The sequence below is a fragment of the Athene noctua genome, chromosome 3, assembly GCF_965140245.1.
Source record: "Athene noctua chromosome 3, bAthNoc1.hap1.1, whole genome shotgun sequence".
NCBI lineage: Eukaryota > Metazoa > Chordata > Aves > Strigiformes > Strigidae > Athene > Athene noctua.
In genome coordinates, this window is record NC_134039.1 from 6266605 (window position 1) to 6289491 (window position 22887).

At 39.7% G+C, this 22887-nt stretch overlaps 1 protein-coding gene across 2 annotated transcripts in view; it reads right to left on the bottom strand.

Moving 5' to 3' along the window:
* Positions 1 to 22887, bottom strand: part of NTF3 (neurotrophin 3) — a 56180-nt gene that overhangs the window by 11724 nt on the left and 21569 nt on the right. Inside the window, exon 1 of one of the 2 annotated variants that reach the window (XM_074901217.1) lies at positions 1961 to 1969. The exons of the other annotated variant lie outside the window; for it this stretch is intronic. The gene's annotated coding sequence lies outside the window, so the exon portion shown is untranslated. Of the gene's footprint in view, positions 1 to 1960; positions 1970 to 22887 lie in introns of those variants that run through there. 2 annotated transcript variants of the gene reach the window in all.

The window sequence follows — 22887 nt, forward strand, 5'->3', positions numbered from 1 at the left end:
TCATGTTGCACTGGCTGGATCAGGAGAGTCCAGCTGTAATGCTGCATGGAAGTTTGATTGATCAATGACAAGTGTGAAGTGCTAGGAAATAAAAACAATGCCATCTGAGATGAGCAGTCAGACACATCTTAGTCACAACAAAGAATTAAAGCCATAGTTGGACAAACAATTTCTACAAAAGGTGAAGTATTTCTACATATTATTCACTGTGTAGCTGTGAAAACTGTCCAAAATAACAAGAAATCTAAAGGTCGTATCTTTAGCTAAATCAATAAATTCCAATGACTTGACTAGACCTGTGCTAATTTTACAAAACCAGAAGATTTACTCAGAGCTTTGCGATTGGCTTGCTTTTTTTTTTTTTTTTTTTTTTTTTTTTTGAGAAGTCATTTACCAACGGAAGAACAGATAGTGCCAGAACTAAATCATGGTAGTGGATAATTTAAGATGATAAAGTGTGTGTTAGTTAATCTTTTCATTACTGTTTGTTAATAGTGGCAGAGCCAAGCAGCAAACAAATTAAATTTGCAGCTAAATTTGGAGGGGATGTAAACAGCAGTGAGCAAAAAGAAATAAAATCTCTGCTGGGGAGATGGAGACATGAAATGTTGGCAGAAAATTATAAAATGAAAGTCAAACTAGAAATTACAAGCTAACGTGCTTGGGGAATAGTGGTATTGAGCAATGATACGGAGAGGGGAAAGAAATTTAGAAAGGAGCAATACTTGATCAGAGCAAGGAATGATCTAAAACTTTGGAAAGGCACAATATTTAATTAATGCAAATACTGAGGTATTTCATTGAAGAGCTAGGAAGGGTTTGCTGCTTTTTGTAGCACGACTGAAAAATTGAGAGACCTGCTTGAAAGTTGGAAGGTGTTGTCATACAAAAAGGAAATTAGGAAAGAGCAGCAAAAATTACTTGAAGGGTTGTATAACAGACTCTTGAGGAAATAGCCTTGCACATGCAAGCCTCTTCTATGAGCTGACAGAAAAGGCATGACTGAAAACCCAGTGCAAAGATCCGGAAAGGGTAAGCATTGGAGAAACAGAGCATTCACGTTAGGGTGGGGCAAAGGAGTGCAACCAGGAAAAATGGGATTAAACTAAAGAAAGGGAAGTTAGGCTGATCATCAAAAGAAGTTTTCAAGCTCTGCAAGTTTTGCAGCAAACCCAAAGCCACACCAAAGAGGCCTGGTTTCATGTTCCGTTGCAGCCCTCAAACTCTATTTAAGTCTTTTTTTAAAACAGTTTGAAGATCCATTAACCTTTCAAGTCAACCTGGACCTACTTTGGCTCAACCAGGGATGATTATTCAAGTCAGGCTATAGTTGCAGTTCTTCTTATTTTCGTCAGAGAGTTGCTTTGAGGACTTAAGCTCTCCATAGTTAAAGTTGAGAGCAATCTTCCAGATAAAACTCACTTCTTTCACCTCCCCACAGTTCTGGGGGTTCAAGCCTGGCCTCTGGAAATATCAGAGGCGTGACTATATTTGGTGTATCCTTCTGGAAAGAGCAAGGGAAGCCATAGAAAGGGTTAAAGTGATCCACATTTATAACAGATTGCTCTCGTTTTTCTATTTTTAAATGCCAGAGGTGGGTTTTGTCTAACTTGGTAGCAAGAGGAGAAAGGGAAGCACCTCTCAGATTATAAAAATTTTGTCTCTCTCCTGATAGGTTATGAAAGTGGCCTTCTCAAGACCCTGTGGTGTAGGATGGTCTGTTGTGTTTTTACATTTCCATTCCCACTGGACAAGTCATTTTGTAGGCAAAGATTTCATAGACAAAAGAAAAAAGAAAGAGATAATTTTAAAATACTATTTTGCTTGATTTTACATTGAAAACAAAAGTTTCTATTTTGTTTAGCTTTAAAAATGGAGAATTTCCTTTCATTTTTTTAATACCTTCCAATTTCCTTTTCCTTTATGAAATAAGGAAAACAGTGAGAACAAGCAAGTAAACTGAAGAAAATGTTACAGCTTCAAAAATGTTAGTCTCAGTATAAAAAAAATTGCATCCCTAAACCTAGTTTATGGGTACAGCCAGAACTTACACACACAAGGAAACAGAAATACAGTAACAGGCAATGCTAGTTAGAAATTAAATAAGCTTTTGTTTGGTTAGAATTTAAAAAAATACTGGTTAACCTGGCATATTTCTGTTGAAAAAAAAAAAAAAAAAAAAGAAAAAAAAAGTGTTTCTTTGGTTTTCTAAAAGCTCTACTGTGACCCTTGAATACAGATGCTCGCCTTGAGAGCAGGAAGACAACACCGCCCCTTTCGAGGCCCAGTCAGATGTTTGAGGTACCATTTGCTCAGAGCTAACAGCGTTGAGAATTTCTCCCAAGACTGGGCATGAGCTTTGCTTTGCCTCCACACACAATGCCCTGCCACCCCGGCTGTACTCTGCGGGGCTGGGATCATGGAAAGCCATGGCACAGGAGGCTTGGTGGGGGGGTCATTTCACCCAAAACTGCACCTGTGTTTAATTTGCAAAAGCCCATGACTCCGGGTTTCTTTAAAGCTGTATAAAAATACATCCATGGCCACTTCATGAATCAAAGTTTGCTCTCTGAATCGCCTCTCCTTGTTCCCCAAAATTTCAGACCCTCCAAAAAGAAGAGTCTTGTTGGACTTGCAGGTGCAAAGTATGTGAAGCAGATTTCAAAAGATCAGGACTCCAGGTCTCATTCAAATACTTTAAACCTACCAACAGGACCTCACTGATTTCAGCATGAATCGGGCAAAGGTTTGGCAGAGTAAGGGGTGCAAAGGAATGACAACGTGACTAGACACAGCTGATGTTTGTTCCTTATTTTATGATACATGTAGCACACAACGGAATTATTTGAACCAGAACCATAGTGAGAAGTTTTCATTCAAATATGTAATTAATACCTTTTCCATTGTCTTTGGATAAGTGCAATAACTTGCTCGCAACCAGCTTAAAATTAATTTTTTTAAGTTGTTCTCAGAGAAAAGGAGTCTTTTATTTCTGATAAAATGCATGGAAGTGTTTTTGGGGGAAATGTAAGATTAGAAGTTTGCTCCTTTGCAAGAAATACAAGCCTTAAGATTAAAAAAAATCTTCTACGCCTAAAAGCTTGCTTATCTATTCTGACAAGCTACATAAGCTGGCCTAATACGAGAGATCACCTCTCCCAGCAACCTTGCCCAGTTTTACACTGTGGATGGCTCTCCTAGACCTGCTCCCAGCTGCACAGTGAGATCCCTGAATCCTTCTTATGGAGAAGAGCTCACAAACAGAATGTGCGCCCATGAAAGACTTGCGCTTTTTCCATTGCATCTGAATCTGTAAAAAAGCCATTGCCCATTCAGAGAAAAAAGTCATTCTACTAATTGGCATTACTTTATAGCAAGTTGTTTACATGTAGGCCTGTCCTGAGGGTAAAGACTGTTCTGGTAAATCTAGCTACTCTGCATTTTTTTTTTTCCTTGTAAAAATTTGCCTGAAGTAGAACTTTGCTCGTGAGTCCTCTAGTTCATCAGTGTTCATGTGGATAAAATTTCCAGTATGCACTTCTCCTCGAGACATGGAAGTTTTCTAATTTTAACTCTCATTTAACACTTTGCTGTGAGTTTGACTATATTTAGGGGTTAATGCTCAAGGACAGTGAGAGCATTCTGGTCGCAGTCTAGCAGAGTGTATGATTTTTAAGCTTGTGAGTTGCCCCACTGAGATGTAGGTTGCTCACATTTTTAAACCGGTGGTTGAATGCTCTGCTAAACTGCATCCAAAGTGTCTGCTGATCCGCAGAATTGAGCCCTCCCTTCCAAAGTCAAAGCACGATCTCTGTGTTCTCCTATTGCGCTAACGCAGGCTCTGCACCTCTGCCAGTTCCAAAACTCATCTGAAAACTGTCTCAGTTTTTTGGAAGCCATGGTGCTTTTTCTTATCTTCCAATCCAGATGCCATTTTGCTGTTGATACACAATGCCTCCCCCCTCCTCCTTGCCAAAAATCTTTGAAAGAAGAATTTTAGGACTGGGAGTACTTTAACACATGCTGTCTCTCGCCAGGCATATGATCTCCAGATATTTGATAGAAAAGCAAGGTTTTAAACTGGGCATGGGGAGGAGACAAAGGAGATGCACAGCAGCTGGCCTTGCCTCTCCTTATACAGTCAATAACCAGTATGTCTTTGTAGAAAATTTCTTCTTACTGAAGAAACCCTGGTTATGAAAATTTTTATCTATAGAAGGGCAGGAATAAAATAACTCTCAGGGTATGGGAACTAGGAATAGAAACAGTAATTCTTTTAACAGACTTTTGCCTACCTCTTGTTGCATGCACATTTTACACACTTCATGAAAGAATCTTAATGACATCTGAACACCAGAAAGGTTAGTCACATCACTGGATAATTGACTCACGGGTCAGATATGAGCTATGGAGATGCTGCTGCAGGAGTTTATTACTTTTAGAAGAGATCAGGTGTTCACTGCTGTTAGAGGCAAGAAATCCTGTTTGAACACACAACCCTCACTGCAGGAGTGGATGCTGTGAGTGCATGAGCACTAACGGAGGGTAAGAGATGGCTCCTGGCAGTCTTGCTGCACTCATGGCAATGCTGCAGCATGAAGCCGAGAATAGATTTGGTGACCAAGAGCTTTTGCTGTTGTTTTACAGTTTGGAAACTAAAGCCCAGACAGGTTATGTGACTTTTCCAAGTTTATCAGAGCCCAAGATCATGTAAGAATAAAACGGGAGAGTGGGCATTCAGACCTTCCTTTTGTGAGGTCTAGGCTGTGGTTGGTTCCACCCACTGGACCAGCCTCTTCTTTTAGGTTCTTTCCAACACTCGGCTGGCCCAAACCAAAGTCCTTGAGTCAGCTGGCCCAAATCAGAAGTACTTTCATGCCATATTTCTTCCTACTGAAGCAGTAGGAAAGGGAAACAGTTCTTACTCTAGTCAAGTCAGAATTCACTGGGAAGTGAGCAGAATGAGGGAAAAGGATGTGGAAAACATTGCCAAAGGTGTCCATGGCTGGCTTATGCAGAAGATCTCAGGTGCCTTGAGGAATTAAGAATAACTTGGAATCAGCCTTGAAAAAGGAGCAGGCCAATGTAAATCGCCTGTAACAGTTCAGTAGTTTTCCCCAGGAACCAACAAAACAGTCAAGGGAGAGATTTTTAATTCTGCACATAGGAAAAGCCTGGTCTTAGAGTTCAATTTGCACAGTAGAAGTCCCTGATTAAAAAGGAGCCAAATGCTGTTGTGCTTCAGGAAGTCGGAGAATTAGGGATGCTTACTTTGGACGATGGTGTAACTTTAGAGTGTAGCCTATACAAGGGGAGATGCACAGCTGCATCTCCCCAGGAGCAGAGTACAGAATATATTGTGAGTCAGAGTCACAGTTCCTCCCTAACTTCCCTCCACCACTACATGCACTCCCTTTGCTCTGCTACAAGAGTCAATTACTTCATCCTTCTTTTTTTTTTCTTTTTTTTTTTCTTTTTTTTTTGAGGAGCAGTTTACTCTCCCATGCTCCCAGCCAGCTACTTTGGCTAGCAAGGAAGCAGATTGGGGTGAAGCTTGGGCTCTCTGCACTTCTGTCATCTGAACACCCCCTCTCCACCCACTTCCTCTCAGCAGGGAGTATTGGGTGAGCAGCCCCTGCTCTCCTTGCTGCAGGCATAGTTGTGTTGAGCAAGCTGGATTTGAACAGTCATGGGAGCAAAGCTGGGGGGAGAGGGAGGGACACTCTCTCTTATATTCCTGTCTGACTAGGTACTGACTAGGTACTGGCCCTGGTATGTGGTAAATTTAACCTAGGAAGAGTATTCTCTACAGATTCTGAGTTAAAGGCCCGTGTTAAAATGATACAGGATATTACAGAGCAGGAAAATGGGGGAGCATGTTCCCTGAAACCTCTGAAAAACCAGCATCTTCCTAACCTGATCTGAGTCTGTTACTAGAAAATATGGAAGGGAGCCCACTGCAAAAACAAAACAAAGCAATCACATCCTTAGGAACTTTTGAGAGGCAAACATATGGGGAAACTCTTTACTAAAGGTGAGAGGTCAGTCAACATCTTGGGATAACTGGATGTAAAGGGGATAATAAGTTCTCAGGCCTTTTTGACAATGGGAACACAAAAGAGCCTTGCTACAAGCAGGAGTAAAGGACTTTTCCAGTGGAAGGCAACTTTTCCCTTGGCTGGCAGTGATGGGAACCCTACACATACTCAGGAAATATATCCCGTGCCTTCCCAGAAATAGGCAAAAGCACACACATACCTCTTTTCTGTCTGATGCTCCCATCATCTTACGCTAAACCTACACCTCTGAGTTGAAAGCACATCAAGACTCAGAAAAGTCTTCCTTGGTCAAGTCATGAAGACCTCTTTCTCGTTACCATACCCATGGGGGTACAGTAAGTGATTTAAAACTTTTAATATATCATCAGTTAAGATACAGGTTAGTGGAAAACAGAAGAGAACCTGTCAGGTCAAGACCGGGGGATTCAGATCATCCGGACCATGGGACTCAAGTGCATGTGCAGAAGTTGAATTTACAAGCAAAATACTGGGCTAGAGTTGTCTAGAAAAGATAAGATGCTATTTCGGGACTGCTACAAATTAAGGAAAATTGCAAAGAACACTTACTCCCATTTTAAATTATTAAATAGTATTATGCTTGGAGACAATTATGTATAAGCAACTCTTAAAAATTAAAGCTCGAGGCCAAATTCTGCTTTTGGTCACGCAGAAAGCAGGCGACTGTAGACTGAGTTGCATATAACTGAGGTCATAATCTGGCAGAGTTTCTGAGCTGGCTCAGTTTTCTATTAAGCTAATGTCAGTACTGGTAAGCTGTTATGAGGAAATCCAATAGGGAATGGGTCAGGTGTTAATGCTCATAATCAACATGATTCCAAATAGATTGGAGGAATTCAAGAAACAATTATGTGTCTTGTGTTTAAGTTGCTTGTTTAGACCTAAAATAACTCTATTGACTTGAGTAGTGCTACTTCAGATTTATCTTGGTACAAGTTAGGTGAAAATGTGACTATCTGTTTAGAAGATCTTTTCACATCGGATCTCTAACAAAAGTCAAGGAAGGAAGCATAGGGAAATTTCTGAACAATAAGGTGGTAAAACCAAACTGTCTTCTTGTCCTCTTTTCTGTGTTCTATGAACAAGCTGAAACTAAGATCATAATTTCTCCAATTTTTTTTCTTTCCTTAAATTTGGGGAAAATATGAGTCTACGCTGTGAAACTTGGAGTCATCGGTTTTGCTGGTTCAGATGATCTACAGAGAAGAGAAATGTAGAAAATAACATCACTGCAAGAAAGGGGGCTAGTTTGTCTACACTCTAATGAAAGAAATACCTTAAAATGCAAGTATCATTCCAGAAAAATATACTGTCATTTCGCTGCCTTCTTCCCAACCTGCAATTTTTGGCAATGGAGAAGAGAGTTTTATTCACAGTATAAAGACAATGGCCTCTCAATTCTCTTTTATTTGTTTCCATCTGAGAGAAATTTTCATATTACAATAAGGTCTTAGGTTCAAATTTTGAAGTTAAATTTCTGGATTAATTTTCAATATTTTCCTTCAATTTCAGTTCCAAAACCCCACAGTTGCATTAAGGGATTTAAACTCCTCACATCACTGAGGGTTAACTTTAAATCCAGTGTGCACACTGAAGGCAAATATCTATCCTGTCTGTGTGTGCTGAGTTGTCTCAATGGTATGCTTTGTGTTAGATGAGGTAAATCTGCACCACCGTGAATTAGCCATTCTGAGACTCTGACTGAAATCTGGTTTCTCCTCCAGGTTCATGAAAGGGTGCAGATGAGAGGTTGTCATTTCAGCCTGGTTTAGGTTTTTCTCTTTTTCTTCTTAGTTTAGTCCTTGCGTCTGTCTTAAAACATTACGTTAAGGTTGATGCTAGATATACAGTAATCAAAAAAACTTTGTGCCTCTTTAGCCCAATGTATAATGCAGGAGACAGTATCAGATACCTAGCGGGGAGACTGAGTAAGAACTTGTTCAAGGAACTCAAGTACAGCAAGACAGGACCAGCAGTACTATCACAAATTGTCCCATGGCTTGTTCTGGTGATTGCTTGCCGGTGTCTAATTCTAGACAGACTAAGCCAAGAAAACATTTTCAGGACATTAAGTTTTTCCAAATATGTAAAAAGAAGCAAAGTGCCCATTTTGTACTAAAACGTCTTCACACTCATAAAACTCCTAGTGAGAATACAAAGAATGAAGATTTTTAAACCATTACATATTGAAAGAAAATACATAGCCATTAACATTTTATTAGCTCTTGTCCTTTGTGTTCTGGGAAGGCAAAATTGCAGCCCTTCTAACGAAAACAAAATAAACTAAATCCCACAAACGCCACAATTAAGAAAGAAGAATAATGCTTATCATAATTTCCCTTCCGAACACAGATATTTGTTGACTACCCTAAATAAATACATAAATAAGCAAGAATTGTATTCCTTTTGAAGCTTCCATGCTTGGAAATTTCCTTATGCACTTCCCTGTCATTTTCTTTCTTGAAAACATTCATGCTCCTTGCTTTAGTTACTCTTTAGGGTAACATGTTCCATATGTCACACAGCCTTTGTATGAAATAGTTTAGACTAAATTCTCCTTTCATCCCCATGACCTAATTTTAAGGTCTTACTGCTGCGGAGGGTTAATCTGGATCAGTTTGATCAGACACTCTTATTTTATAAATGTCGTTTAACTCACCACAACTTTTTTTCCTTTTCCATAACAATAAGCCCAACCAAGTCTTTCTTTGTAAGTGTTGCTATTATAAACTCCCTTAAATTCTACATCTAATTGAACAGTGCACTCTGACTCAGTTCATTATTATACTACTTGCTTTCACTGAAGTGAATTTTTAAAATAATGCAACACAGAAGCTTATTATCTTCTTTTTTCTTGGTTGCTATTCTCTGGAGTAGATGCCAAAGAGAATTTTTTGGTTAATAGTGGTGTCCCAAGTATTTTTCTATGCTTTACATACAACGTAATTTTTTTTTTCTTGACAAATACTTCCTTTGATACTTTTTTTCCTGGTATAAATTGCATTTAGCATCTTCAAAAGCATTATTTTCTTTATGCCTTCCCATCAGGCTTCTGTGTAAGAAATGTATGCACTTAAAAATTGTCTGGACTGTACAGTTCACTAGCTAATTCAAAAATTCTCACTGTGGACTCTTGATGTTCCCTGTGCCCCACCTCTTTCACTAACACTAGTTCAGACTGGGGGAAACTCCACTGCAGCTGATACAAATAAAACTGGGCAAACCAAGTGACAAAAGAGCCCCCCCCCCCGCCCTTTCTGATTCTGTTCTCCCAATATTCACATTCTTCAAATATTCAAATTTATAATCCTGATGCAATGTCTTTTCAGTGGGTTAATCTGCTTGCTATCAGTTTAGCTTGTGTTTGTTCTACTGGCGGAAAAAAGATCAAAGTTTTGAAACGGACCACATAGAAGATTTGCACCAGCTCAGCTGTGACTTTTGACCAAGCCTATCTCAAAGATGCTCTGGTTTAGAGCAGGATCAGTCAGGGACTGTGCTATTTTTTCTTACCTTCGAAACAATCATGAAGGCAGTAGACTTTCTGAATCTGTCCTGGCAAAAATGGGTTTTTACTTCTTCTGCGTGCTTTGTTTCTGGAAGTTAGCTGTATCTATGTGTGATGCTTCTGGTGGCTGTGGCATACAAGCAGTACTGGGCTGATGTTGTCAACCTGGCAAACACTTGTCTGTAGGCCCAGGCCAGGTCTACACTAGTGGTTTTTCCCTTTTGTTTTTATAAAAATAAAAATCTGTCAAAACTAGCTCTACCTGTAGAGCACTGACACAGACATGCTGCTGCAAAGTCCATGTGGTGTATAACTTATGCTTGGGAAAGGGCATGGCTCTGTTGGTAGCTAAATCCCTTTTCTTGTCATGTGCTGTCATCCCATTAGAGAGTTTTGTTGGCAGAGGCGACTGGCAGAATTGTGGCTCTAGACAACCCCTTCTGTTCTCCTCAACTTTATAAAACTTGTGATTTAGTATCTTTATAGTATTTACTTTCATGACATTCCCATGAAGCTGAACTGTACTCCAATTATTCCTGTTTTTCAGGTGAAAAACTGTCTGACAAAGAGTCAAGGAGGCCTGTGGTGTGACAGAGTCGGGCTGAAATGAGCCAATGTAAGAAGTAGCCAGAGCAGCTTCTGGGTTTGGACCTGCTGAGATATTGCACATTGAGCTCTCGATGACTAAAATCTGTCCGCAGGAGTACGCTTCCTTCAGTCGTACCAATAATTAAGTTTGTTTTACTGTAACTTAGTGTCTTGTGATTGGATTGTTTGGTCTTCTAAAAAGTCAAACTGCAACTGAAACTCCTGCAGGAGTTTGGATGTTCTTAAATTTTTATGCTGTGTGGATTTTCTAGTATTGAAGTCCTCAAGTTTCTCTCTCTTGGCTGGACTTCCCTCAGGGGGAGCACTAACACAGCACTCCCATCTTTTTTCTCCGGCCATCTGTTTCCATGACCTTTGTAAAAGCCAAACACCTTAAGATCCTCCTTCCGCAAAGGCCAAGTTCAAAACTTATTGGGAGGGACTTATGAACAGAGACACAAACTGTATCACTACATAAGCCTCATGTATCACACAGATTGCCAGAAACTGGGTGAGATGGGCTGTGTGCTGCTAAGACATGAAAAAACACTTCTGAGTTTTGCTCTATTATCACTGTTGTCGCGTCTCTGTAACACACAAATGTTATTTCATTCTCCCTGCCACAGCCCCAGTTCCTCCTGATGTCTACTCCACCAACAGTCCTGAGCAAAGGCAGACAATGTCCCTCTCTGCCATCTCTTCAGAACAGCTTCCAGAGGGAAGGATAGGAACGGCAAAATATAGGTTCCTTTTCCCATGTTTTTATGCAGGTACTTTCTGATTCCACAAAAGTTGCTGAAAACTTCAGCCCAGGTGGACAACGGAGTCCAGGCTTTGAATGCATAATAATAATGAGTAGTAGGAACCAGTTGATGTTTATACTCCAGTTCTTGAGGTGATGTATAATCACTTAGAGCTCTGCAAAGGTATGATGGTGTTATTTAAGGTGTACAGAAGAAATTGGTGTTAGGAATTAGTTACTTGCATTGGAATTTTTCTGTTAGTGAGAGCACGGCAGCCTGACACCCCCTCAAACATGATTTCCAATTCACCACTTCTGCAGTGTGCAGGATTATTGCATCTTGCATTTGAGTGCAAACCAGTTCCCTGGCATAAATAAAGATCAAGAAGCCAAAGTTTGAGTCAGGATCTCAGTTCTGAACTCAGCATGCCACGGTGTGGAGACCCTGTGCTTTGATTTAACACTTTTGTTCCCGCTTGAATTGTGGAATAATCAGAACCAGCACAAACTGCTTCTTGGGTATTCTGTTCTTTATCATTATCTTGATTTGTTTCTATAGGACATTTGATTGAAAATCTTTCATGAAGGGCTGAGAAATCCTCTCTTCACGCTCAATAGAAACGTCTACTGCGGTGTTAACTTTTCTGTGTAGATTACAGGACCCTGTCATCCTGTTTAGACCCAGAAAAAAAGCTTCCTTCACTGACAAGTCTTCTTTAACATAAGGAAGAGTAGGCTATGCATTTGAAATAAGAGAAAATTGTAAATAATCCCACCAAATCAAATTGCAGTCACATGCTATGCTGATGAGGAGAGTGTAGGAACCTATACTGAGTAGAATTGCACATACAGAAGGAAACAAAATCAAAGACATAGAACAAAGAAACGAAGCAAGTGGTATCTTCTTCTTAAAGCTAAATTTGGGGATTATAAAAAGGTCAAAAATGCTTTAAATCACTGGAGCGTGTTTCAGTTACAAAGATGAAAAAAAACCCCCACGGTCTGAAATACTATTTAAAATTGCAAAGAGGAATCCCAAAATCCGAGGGAGTCTCAAAGAGTTAAAAGTAATGAATTTGGCAAGAAAAAACATGAGTCAATGTCAGAAAGTTTACAAGTTGACCATCTGAAAATATTTTGGGTTCAACAGATCAAAACAGCTTGCTTGACTTGAACTTTAAAAGAAACAAACAAGCAAAAAATATGTTTAGAAACACGAATTGTTTAATTGTTTGAAGTGAATAGGGAGGGTTTCCTCCCACACGGTTTGAATTTAATTGATTGGACTCTTCTGATTCAAAACTTTTCCAGGAATTGGAAAGACTGGGATGTATGGTGTAGTTGTTGCAAACTGAGAAGCTCATCTGACTGCTAGATACTAGCAAGTCAGTGACCTGAAGGAGAATAACATTACGGTGGAATCAGAAGAACTAGCAATGTTGTCCAAGGACAATATAGTAATATTGTGAAGGACAAATATTTAAAAGCCTTGTAAGTCCTTTTTTTGTGTGACAATACAGGCATCTGAATTTTGCCTAGATGGGTAGATCTTCTGTAGTCTATCATCACTGACTACTGTCATTACTCTGGTTTGCATGACTCTGAGGATCCAGACCTTAACTAAAAATGTTCCAATGTTCTGTGAAACAATATCATTCAGTGAAAAAAAAAAACAACAACAACAAAAAAAAAACCAAACAGCAAACTTTGATTGTCAGCATGTGCCATGCAGGAACTGTTTTATGGTTTGATGCCAGTGCACTTTTTCACCAATTCTGAGATTGACAAATATATTTCTTCATGAGAAATTTAAAAAAAAAAAAAAAAAATTCTCTCCTCCTTCATACCCATTTTTTGCTCTTCTCCCAGCTGTCATCACTGTTTACAGTTTGAGTAAGCAAAAATATATATTTACAAGTACTGCTTACTGCGGTGTTTTCTGGTATAGACTGCCTGAGGGCATGTCTGTGAGTTGAGAACCCAGCTACATACATAAATATACCCCCTTCTCTTGTCAGCCTTTCTCCTCCACTTCCTTGTTTTCTTAAACCACGTGTTAAATCTTTCCTGTCAGATTCTGAGCTTTGTGGGATGGAGACTGATGTCTTACTTCATGCCTGTACGTGAGCTATGTCAGATCTCGAGCACTAAACACGAGGCTCCTACCACTCCCGAGCAGGGAAGGAAGGACAAACCTCCAGACTTTATCAGACATCGCTGTGGCCTCTCTCCCGTTCTGTGAAGCTACACACTGGATTAACTGAGGTCACAGAGCAGGAGAAACGTCATGTGCCTGTGTTGCAGCTGAGTATTTCACCTCATGGGGTTGCGTGTGAAAGCAGCCTTGCGAGAAGATTTTATTTTCAGCTGCAGCCTCGTGCTATGGCCCTTCTCCTGACTGGACATGTGCCCATCGGACAATCCCAGAGCATCTTGGTTGCCTGCCAGCCCCAGATGCCAGAAGCATGTCCCCACTTCCTCTCCCCTTACATGATGAAGTCTGCGGGGTCCCATTCACTATAAGTCAGAAAAGTTGCATCTTACATAGACTTGGGGCAGTGAGGCCAGAGCCTGATGAAGGCCTCCAGATGTTGTTGCACTAGCAATAATAATTAAAAATCTACTATACCTAACTAACGTGCAATAAATTTAAAATCTGGCTTTTGATGCAGTTTTACAAAACTGTTACAAACATCTACAGTCTTATCAGAGCTAGGCTTCAGCCTCCTGCAGACTATGTTTGTGGCTTTCCAAACGCTCATGACTTCAAGCACTGCTGAAGCCAAATGAAAGCTGACAGTTCCCAGAAATTTGTTCAGGATTTCTTCTCAGTATTCAACTAGTCAGAAAGGAGTGTCCCGATGGTTATGGTCTCTAACCTGTGTTCAGTTCCTAAATGCCCTGGGAATTGCCTTTATAAGTTTGGGAAAGACATTAAGGACTTGTTTACACTGCTAAAATTAACTTGATTTTTTTTATCGTAGCATTACTGATGAACATATAATTGTCATAATTTTATAGCAGTAAAGACAGAACATGTTAGTTTTAGTCTCAGATGTATTTGCTGAATTTGACTCTTAGTAGCACAGTTGAAATTGCTTGTTTGTTTTGCATTCATTGTAGTTTTGACCTTGAGTAGCTAGAGTGCATTTACTGCTTTCTAAAGCTGATTTTCTACCGGTGAAATGGGAGTGATAATACTAATTAACTTTTTCTTAGTTATACTGTTGAGTACGCTGTAAAACCTGAGAGACTATATTTGTTTTGGGAGCTGCTGTGGGAGATGAAGGCAGCTCTGGTACCCAAGGCTCTCTGGATTTATTCATGTATGGGCAAAAATACGTGTAGATATTTGTCTCAGCTGTGCATTTCACTCATCTGTGTCACAAAAACTAAAAATAAAACCTAGGGAAAGCTAGATTACTGCTTGCCACTATTGCTCTAGCTGAAGAATATCTGTAATAAAGGTTTATGTGAATATAGCTGAAAATTATATTGCTAGACGCAAACCTGGTAGACTCAGGATTGATGTAGACACTGATCAAATGGTCTGTGGGTAGCTGAACCATGCTTGGGAAAGGTATGAACCCACTCACCCCTTACCTGCAGAGGGATATTAAGAGTAGGTTTTGCTGATAGTATATTAGGTCATGTATTCGGGCTTGTTTATGTAAACCATGATACTGATTTTGCTAATACAACTTATCCTGGAACTACTGTTTGATCACAGATCTTTAGTTGCTTTAACATAAGGCCATGTAGAATCAGTTTCAGCTAAATCAGAATGTGACCATCGTAATTCTCAGTAAGTATTTACATGACCATGTGTAAGCACTGGAACAATGTGTATTGGCTCCTTTCTCTTATTGTTGAGAAAATGTTTGTGGTCATCACAATACCATCAGTAAAGTTTCTTGTGGATCTGCACCTCCTACACATAGTGAAACCTCACAGTGATGACTTAGACAAAATGTGAGTTCAAGAAAGAACATAAACACGTTTCCTTTCAGCGAGTCATCACCTCTGGATACAAAGAGGAAGAACCAGAATCATGGGTAGGATTTTCAAACTTGTCTAAAGGTGCTTCAGTTGCCCAAAGTGTTTTGGTGGTTTTTGCAGATCTCAGAACGGATTACCGAAAAGTTCTGTGGCACTCTGGGAAGTGACATTAACTTTAGATCTCCTGTCCTTTGATGGTCTTTGAAAAATGGCTCATCATTTTTAAACAGTATGGATATTTGAAGAGCAATGAGATGAATGCTCTGACTCTATGCTCTGCATCTACCATCTGGACAAGTCCTGCTACTGTGTTGTCTGACAAAGACACAGATTTCCTGGAATGCGGAGTTGATAAAAACTAGAATCCGGTATGATATTCCCTACACAGATAAATCGTAGCACTACGAGATTTAGCATGTGAGGTTTGTATAGAACTACCTTCTGCTGATAATTCTGTAGTACAAAAACCAAATATGTTCCTTGGTTAGTGCATAGAATCACTGCAATATGTTTCAGCTAATCGTTTCCAACATTTTTCAGGCTAAATTCGCACAAGAAAGCAAAAAAGTGCTTTCTAGTTATTAAAGTATGTTAGTGGAATAAAAAGGTATCACCCTAAAAAATGGACATACAGAAGTGAATTATGAGTATGCATAAAGTTAAGGGTTATAGTTTCACTGGTCCCAAAGACTGTTCTCACTTCGTGCAGGTTTCATGCAGGTTACATGACATAACCAGTGACTGTGATCCTGTGCTTTTCTTAATCTTTTATGTCTTTTGTATTGGTGACTGGTTTATAATCTAACACCCAGAAACATGAACAATAAAATGAATATAATTTATGCAAAAAGGATTCCAATTAATAAGCATCCATGACCTTTGTTAATATGCTTTTAGATATGTTTGGGCTTCTAAGCAAATAGCTGTATATACCGTATGCAGCACGTTTCAGGACCAATCCAGCTCCAAAAGAAGTCAGTGGGAGTCTGTCTGTCTCCTTTTGGTGAGATGGACTTGGACTGATAAAGCTGTGAGAAACACTGGGGAAACCTTTGGGAATACTTACTCAAAATTACTTAATGAGTCAGGATGAAAATACATGATCCCTCTGGTACTCCCTAATCCTTCATATTTTCAGTATACAGTATGTCAAGATACCGGAGACCAGAGTTTATCCTCTGAATCCACTGTACCCACAGCTATACCAAAGAGTGGGAGCTGTCATCTCTTTACATCATCCATTTAAGTACTGTGTCGAAGAGATGTTAGTTCTGGGAGTTGAAAAGTGAGGTCACTCTATGACTCGTCCACCCTTTTGGTCCCTGATACTCCCAGACATGACTCCCAGACATCCAAGACCGCCTGGATCACCACTTTGTGAGTAAGTTAACTATCCAATGTAAATGGTCTTCTGCATACCACATTCATCCAAATCCTTAGGCTCAACTCTAACTTCTGGTACTTTCGAATACACTCACACTACCTCGTATCATTTCTACTTTGAAAGCCTGGGAAGCCTGTGAAAGTGCGTGAATCTAAAATCTTGACAGTCTATAGATACATGAACACACTCTCGACGTCTTTGTCTTTCCTTTTTAAAGCACCAGGTTTTTTTCTCCAGAGTTAACATACTCAGGCTGTAACATTTTTTCCCAGTATTCTCCCATTAAAATGGCAACTTTATGACTGTCTGTCACTCCTATTGGAGCTTGACCGTCTGCTGCAATGTTTGACTGGTGGCTGACCCACTTCGCACCCTTAAATCATGCAGCAGGGACTTCTGAAATAACAAATCAGAGTCTCATTTGCTTGACAGCCATTAGTTGTGACTAAACCATCACAGCAGTACAAGAGACAGTGTGGCACAGCAAGAAAAATGCTGCTTTATATTTGAACCATCTGGAAACCAAGGACGTCAACAGACATGAACGAAAGTTTTCTTTAAAAAGAAACACACAAGGCACTCCAAACAGTTATCTTTCAGAACAGCGCCCTAAGTAAGAAAAGACAGCCACTATGCTATGCAAAGCTCAAAGAAAATAAGAAGACCTAAGTAAAAATGAAGTTAATTGAAGATGAGTACCGAAGAAACCCAGTACAAACAAAACACAAAAATGTAATTCTGCCATAAATAGATCAGGCTAATTACCTACGTACAATATTTTAGACTTAACAATAAATTACATCCATCCAAATGCAAGCAATCATAACAACTAGTAACATTTTCATTAAAAACAGACTAAGCCTTGCCTTCATGTCAAGCCCATTATGCTGCAAAAGTGTGATTAAATGAATTGCAGCAACTCTATACCTTTTCGTTTCTTTGGACTGGGGCTATTTAATAAGCCAGCATCATTGCAACTGTTTCATGTTTTTTAAAAACACAAAGCCAAACATCTAAAGGAGAAAGTCTTTCTTAGAAACAACCCTTCAGCATTAATTTTTACCTGTAAATTCAGTTTTCCAGGATTTAGTCTGTGAATAGGGGTTGGGCTGCTTTTTGTCGTTGTTACACAATGTATGGAAGAAGAGGCTATTTATTCTTTTAACAGGGAGATTCTGAGCATTTCCAAATTTCACATGCAGTACTATGCAGTACTAAAGGTACTACAGTACCTTTATGCTATACTCAGAAAGAAGTAAGATGAAACAGATTTAGTTGCCTCAACTCCTATGTTTTCAAAGGGAGTACAAACGTTCCTTGTTTTCTAAAGATTTGTATTATAAAAAAAAATTATCAATCTTCTGTTTTACTTTTCACAAGAAGCGATTGAAAGAAGGTGAGTGAGATATCCCAGTGATCCTGTTCTTACATATCAGCTCTGTGATCCAACCGAGTTTGCACCTTCTAAAATGATTCCATGTTACAGCTGAAGGCTACATTGTCTGGGAAAACCACAACCCAAGGGACTGTAGAAGTTTCTCTCAATGTCTTCACAGTTCTCATCTAGTTTTCTTTTCTCTTTTTTTTTTTTTTTTTTTTACTTTGACTCCACTTGGCACACCAAGAGATTGCAGGCATCAAGTTTCGACTCACAAATCGTAATAGCCATAAGGACTGTATTTAATGAAGTGACTCCCACCTCAACAGAATGAGACTGCTTTTACTATATTATTATGATAATCAACAATTAAGTCGGCATTTGCCAGCCATAACCACAGATGTCTTCTTTGAAGTGTGGGAGAAACAGCACTAATGTCAAATACCACAGTGTGGGAACACTTGGCATACACTACAGGCATAAGAAAATCAAGCATTTGGCCATGTTCCTAGAAGATGCTGTGATTGAAGTGACATAAATATATAATTAGGAGAATCCGTACATCAACAAGAGCTGCACTCGCTTTATTGTAAAAGTGATGGGGGAATCACAGAATTTTTCGTTGTTCTTCACGTCTTCTGCCACGGAGGTATCCGAGGCAAACACATATCCTACTCTGATTCTAAGAAGGCTTCTGAGAGGCCCTCCTTTAGCTTTGATCCCTACATGTACAATAAGCAGAGCTTCCACAGCAATGCCTTTGAGCAACGAACCACCTTTAAATCACAGCCCGGTAGTAGTGTTCATATTTGGCTAGTGTATGTCTTGCTCAGTTCCAGTACAGTAAGTTCAATAGGCTTGGAGCTGAACTGCAGTACAGCCATTAATCAAAAACCCTATAAAATTGAGTTCCAGGAATTTATAAATACATAATACAAATATGAGCTGTGGGATTTTTTCTGTAAACACTCCATCTCAGCAATGCTTCATGTCTCCCCAAGCCCCATAACTTCACCAGCTAGTGTAGCTTGTTCTATCTGCCTCAACAGTATTGTCTTGCTTTGTATGCCTGTTTTTTCAGGTCACAGACACTGTGAAGAGGAGAGAGGAAGAAAACTGTCACTACCACAACAGGCTGCCTAGTTTTTTCCATGGGACAAGCAGGGCATGACCCCGTAGGTCAAGTGCTTGCATTATTTCTGGAATAAGGTGGACAGGACTGGATCCCTCCTACCCACATGTCAGCAGCCTGTCCATGAAGCACCAGAAGTTCAGTGTAACTCCAAAGTCCACCAGAGTCCTTAGGAATCTCCCCATTAACACTCCCTTTCCTCTCCTTCACTGCTATTCTGCATTAAAAGCCTCTTTTTTAACTGTCACAGAAGCATGCCTGCCACTGGGAAGTGTTTCCACTGGTTCCATCTCCTATTGAGACCACTTGGTCCGACCTTCTGAAATGCTGCTAAGTGATTATTTTGGAGAGGCCTGAAAATGGAGATCACTTTCTTTGCCTTTCAGGACTGACCTGCAAAGGACTTTCTCAGTGAATTACTTTTCTTTCATGTGCTCTGCAATATTTTGTTTTGTCTTGTCTTGGGCCAGACTGCACTGTGATGGCATAAGCACATGTTGGTCTCTGACTCAGAAAGTCTTGTAAAGTGCAGAGACTTGACTTTTCTTGTAGGTGTTCGGGGGTTTTGATTTTTTTTTGCTTTTAGTTTGGCACGAAAGCACATCACAGTAATTCATAAAGCACTGAAGATATTCATTGTAGCCTAAGTAAATGGAAGTAATGTTTAATTTTTCATTTTTAAGTGGTGATGCAGAACATAATACTGCATATGCAGTTTACAAGGCTCCCGCCACTAGCATTTGGACTCCATTTTAAACTTATAAATCATATGCTAAGTATAGTGCTTGTTTGCGTCTGTTAAATATTTCCTTCTCGTTTGTTCTTATCAACATCCAGTAATGATATATACATATGTCACGGAAGACAGTAAATATGCAGAAGTTCCAAGGAAAAGTTCAGTGCCATATCTCTGCTGATTAATGCGTAAATGTTTGAAACTAGTATAAAAGCAAGAACAGTGATAACCTTTATCATAGTCTGGAGGAACGAACATAGCAGATAAACGTGCTCCTATGGAAAGTGCAACAGTAAAATTTATATGCCACCCAGCCTCCATTTCAAGGACTCCAGACAATTGTGTTCCCTAGTCCTGTTCATTCCCAGGTGTATTTCACTCAGTCTGGGAGGCAGGAAATTGCATTTTCAGCTTTATTCTACCTCCAGCTGTAAGTTAAACCCACACTTGAAGGCTGTAGCAACAAATCCATTAAGTACAGGATTCTCCCGCCACTGCGCTCATCAGTCATTTTAACTCTGTGCCTCTGTTTTCCACAGTTGTACCATAAGGGTGAGGAGTTTTGCCTACATGATGCAACTGTGAGAATGAGCAGGTGAGGCTTTGCACGGTGCTGTTGGTACTAACGCTACCAAAGCATTAAGAAGTTAAGAACCTCAAGTGTGTACCTGAGGATAAAGCTGCATGCTGCAATTGAGATAAGAGATCACAAAATGCAGGAAAAGATATTCATGACCTGTCCAGCAAATTTGTGTTATATTTTCAGCCAAATCCTGTAACTGATATAACCTGGCTACAGACTAAGACCCGTACTTATACCTGGGTGTCTAAGTGGCTGTTTCATGAGGAAAAAAATAAGATATGAACCAAGAAAACATGGCAATCAGTGTAGATATTTCCAGAAGCCTTTCAACACAGGAGAAATTTTAATAAAGACCATTTGCCTTGTAACTGCCACAGGGATCTAAGGGCTTTACTCACATGCTCACCCACCGGTGTACTTCCATTTGACATGGCCAAAGGAATGGTGCATAACCTCCAATAAGGCACACTGCTCTGGAAGGGCATGGGTCTTTGATAACTACGACAAATCTTGCATGGACACTTCAGACATTTTAAATGACTCTTAAGACATCCAGAAGTGAATTTGTCCCTGCCTATCTATGAAAAGGAATCCCAGTGAGATTGCAACGAGCAGCTTCTCTCTAATCTTCTGGCCTTATGGTTTGATGGGATGTCTATATGGCATTGACAAGGTATTTTACATGAGAGGAGACATAGTTCATGTTTTCCAGATATTGCTATGTAGGTTTCCCCCACTGAACAGATTTTTCACCCTCTTATGTGACAGCAAAGCAAGATCAGTGCCGCTTGGATGAAGAATCAGGCAAGAAGAGGATGTCCTTTGAACAGCTGTGGACGCTACAGCATAGCACCATTGCTTAGAAAACAGGACCAGTTTTTATCACTGGAGGCGACAGAGAACAGGATAGATCAACATATTTATTTACACAGAAGAATCTGTGAGCAAGTGAACGGTGATCTCTTCATGTCCATTTATAAGTCTGCGTGATTTCCCTAACTACTTTTTTCTTTTTGAGAACTCTAGGGCTTCTTCAAGAGGAGAGAGACGTGTATCACATGTAGGAGAATGTGTTTGCAAATTTATGGTTAGTAGATGAAACAAGTTGCACGGAGATGCTGTGATACGTTGTTTCAAGTCATACATAAATATCTATTCCTGAATACATTGTCTTTGCAAACTCACTGGGAAGCAAAAGAGAACAGATCCTAAAAAAAACCCTGACGACTAAAACAACCAGTTTATGTTTGCTAGATTTCCTAAACTAGGAAATGAAAAGAGCATCTGAGACTGCATTAGGCTACAAGGTATGCACTGATCTGCCATGTTAATGATACAATACATGCCTGCATGCATCTGTTTATTGAGATGAAGCTACTCAGGCTGTGATGGAATGCCCCCATGTTGCCCTTGCAGGTCTCAGCCTCAGAGTAAGTAGGAAGCAGGGAAGGATATGTCCATGTAGAGCATTGAGGGGACACTGTGCTTCAGGGTTCTCTGGCAGGGCTGGGGAGGAATACTTCAGCATTGACATATTTCTGCATCATTGTGTAAGAAAAGCCTAAGATATCATACTGATTCTGTACCCATGCTGTGTACGGGCAGAAATCCAGGTTCGCCAGCCTGACAGATAATAGATATAGCCATGAATCTGTCTGTCTTAATAAAATAGTTATTGAGATCTGGTAAAGAAAATATAAAACGATGGTTTCAGAGCTTCCATGAATAATTGTGTGCAACCATGTATAATTACAATTATGAAAAAGGTATCTGTTTACATAACACCTCAGTAGATCTGTCGTTTTCTCTGCAGCCTCTATACATACAGTGCCATGAAATGCAAATGTTTGCATATTGCTAAACAGCCACACACTGTGAATGACTGGGTGTGGAGGGAAATATCGGCCAAGAAAATCATAGCCTGGGTTTATAAGTAAGAACGTAGAATCTTTTATGTCTGCATGAGGTATCATTATGTGGTTACATCGGAAGAACAACCAAAGTCAAGTAAAAATCCCAAACATACATTAAAAAATAGCAAATAGTAATATTTCTGGAAAGGTAAAACTGGGATGAGCATTAACCACTTTTTAACAATAGCCATAGATAACAATACTAACTGTAAGTATCCCATCCTTGCAGAAAACTAGCTAGCCCTCTCATAGAAGTCTAGCACATAGCAGGTGTTGAAAATGGAAATGTAATTTCCCAGCTAGGCAGACATCCAATATTTATGAGCCAAGTCTGTGGAAATAACAAACTGCCGATAGGGACAGAATAATTTAATGGAAAACTGAGTAAGTTTTCCACTTCAAGAAAAACTGTCACTCACCTTGTGTCCAATCATACTCCTACTAGCATCTGAATGTGTTTGTTGCTGAAAGTTATCATACAGGATACTAACACAAAGACCTGAGTATCCTCACAGCTAGAGCTGATCATAGGTACTTAGTTATCTGGCAGAGCCAAGTCATACATGGAAGAGAAAACCCCCCCAAAAAAACCCCACAGATACCTGAGAGGGAAAACAGTCTACTGACTTGCAGCAGGACCTCTAATACTTCCTAAGCAGGGTTTTGGATCTGGATTAAATGTAGTCTAGTGTTGAATTTATATTCTGATTTGACAGTGTTGTAATCTTATCAGATATGCTTTGAAATTTCTACCATGATGGGTGGAAATCTTTCATGAGCAACAGATGCTGCTCTGAGATTTCTGGAGCATGGGAACGTGACCCTTGCGCTTTTGGACCTAGGTCAG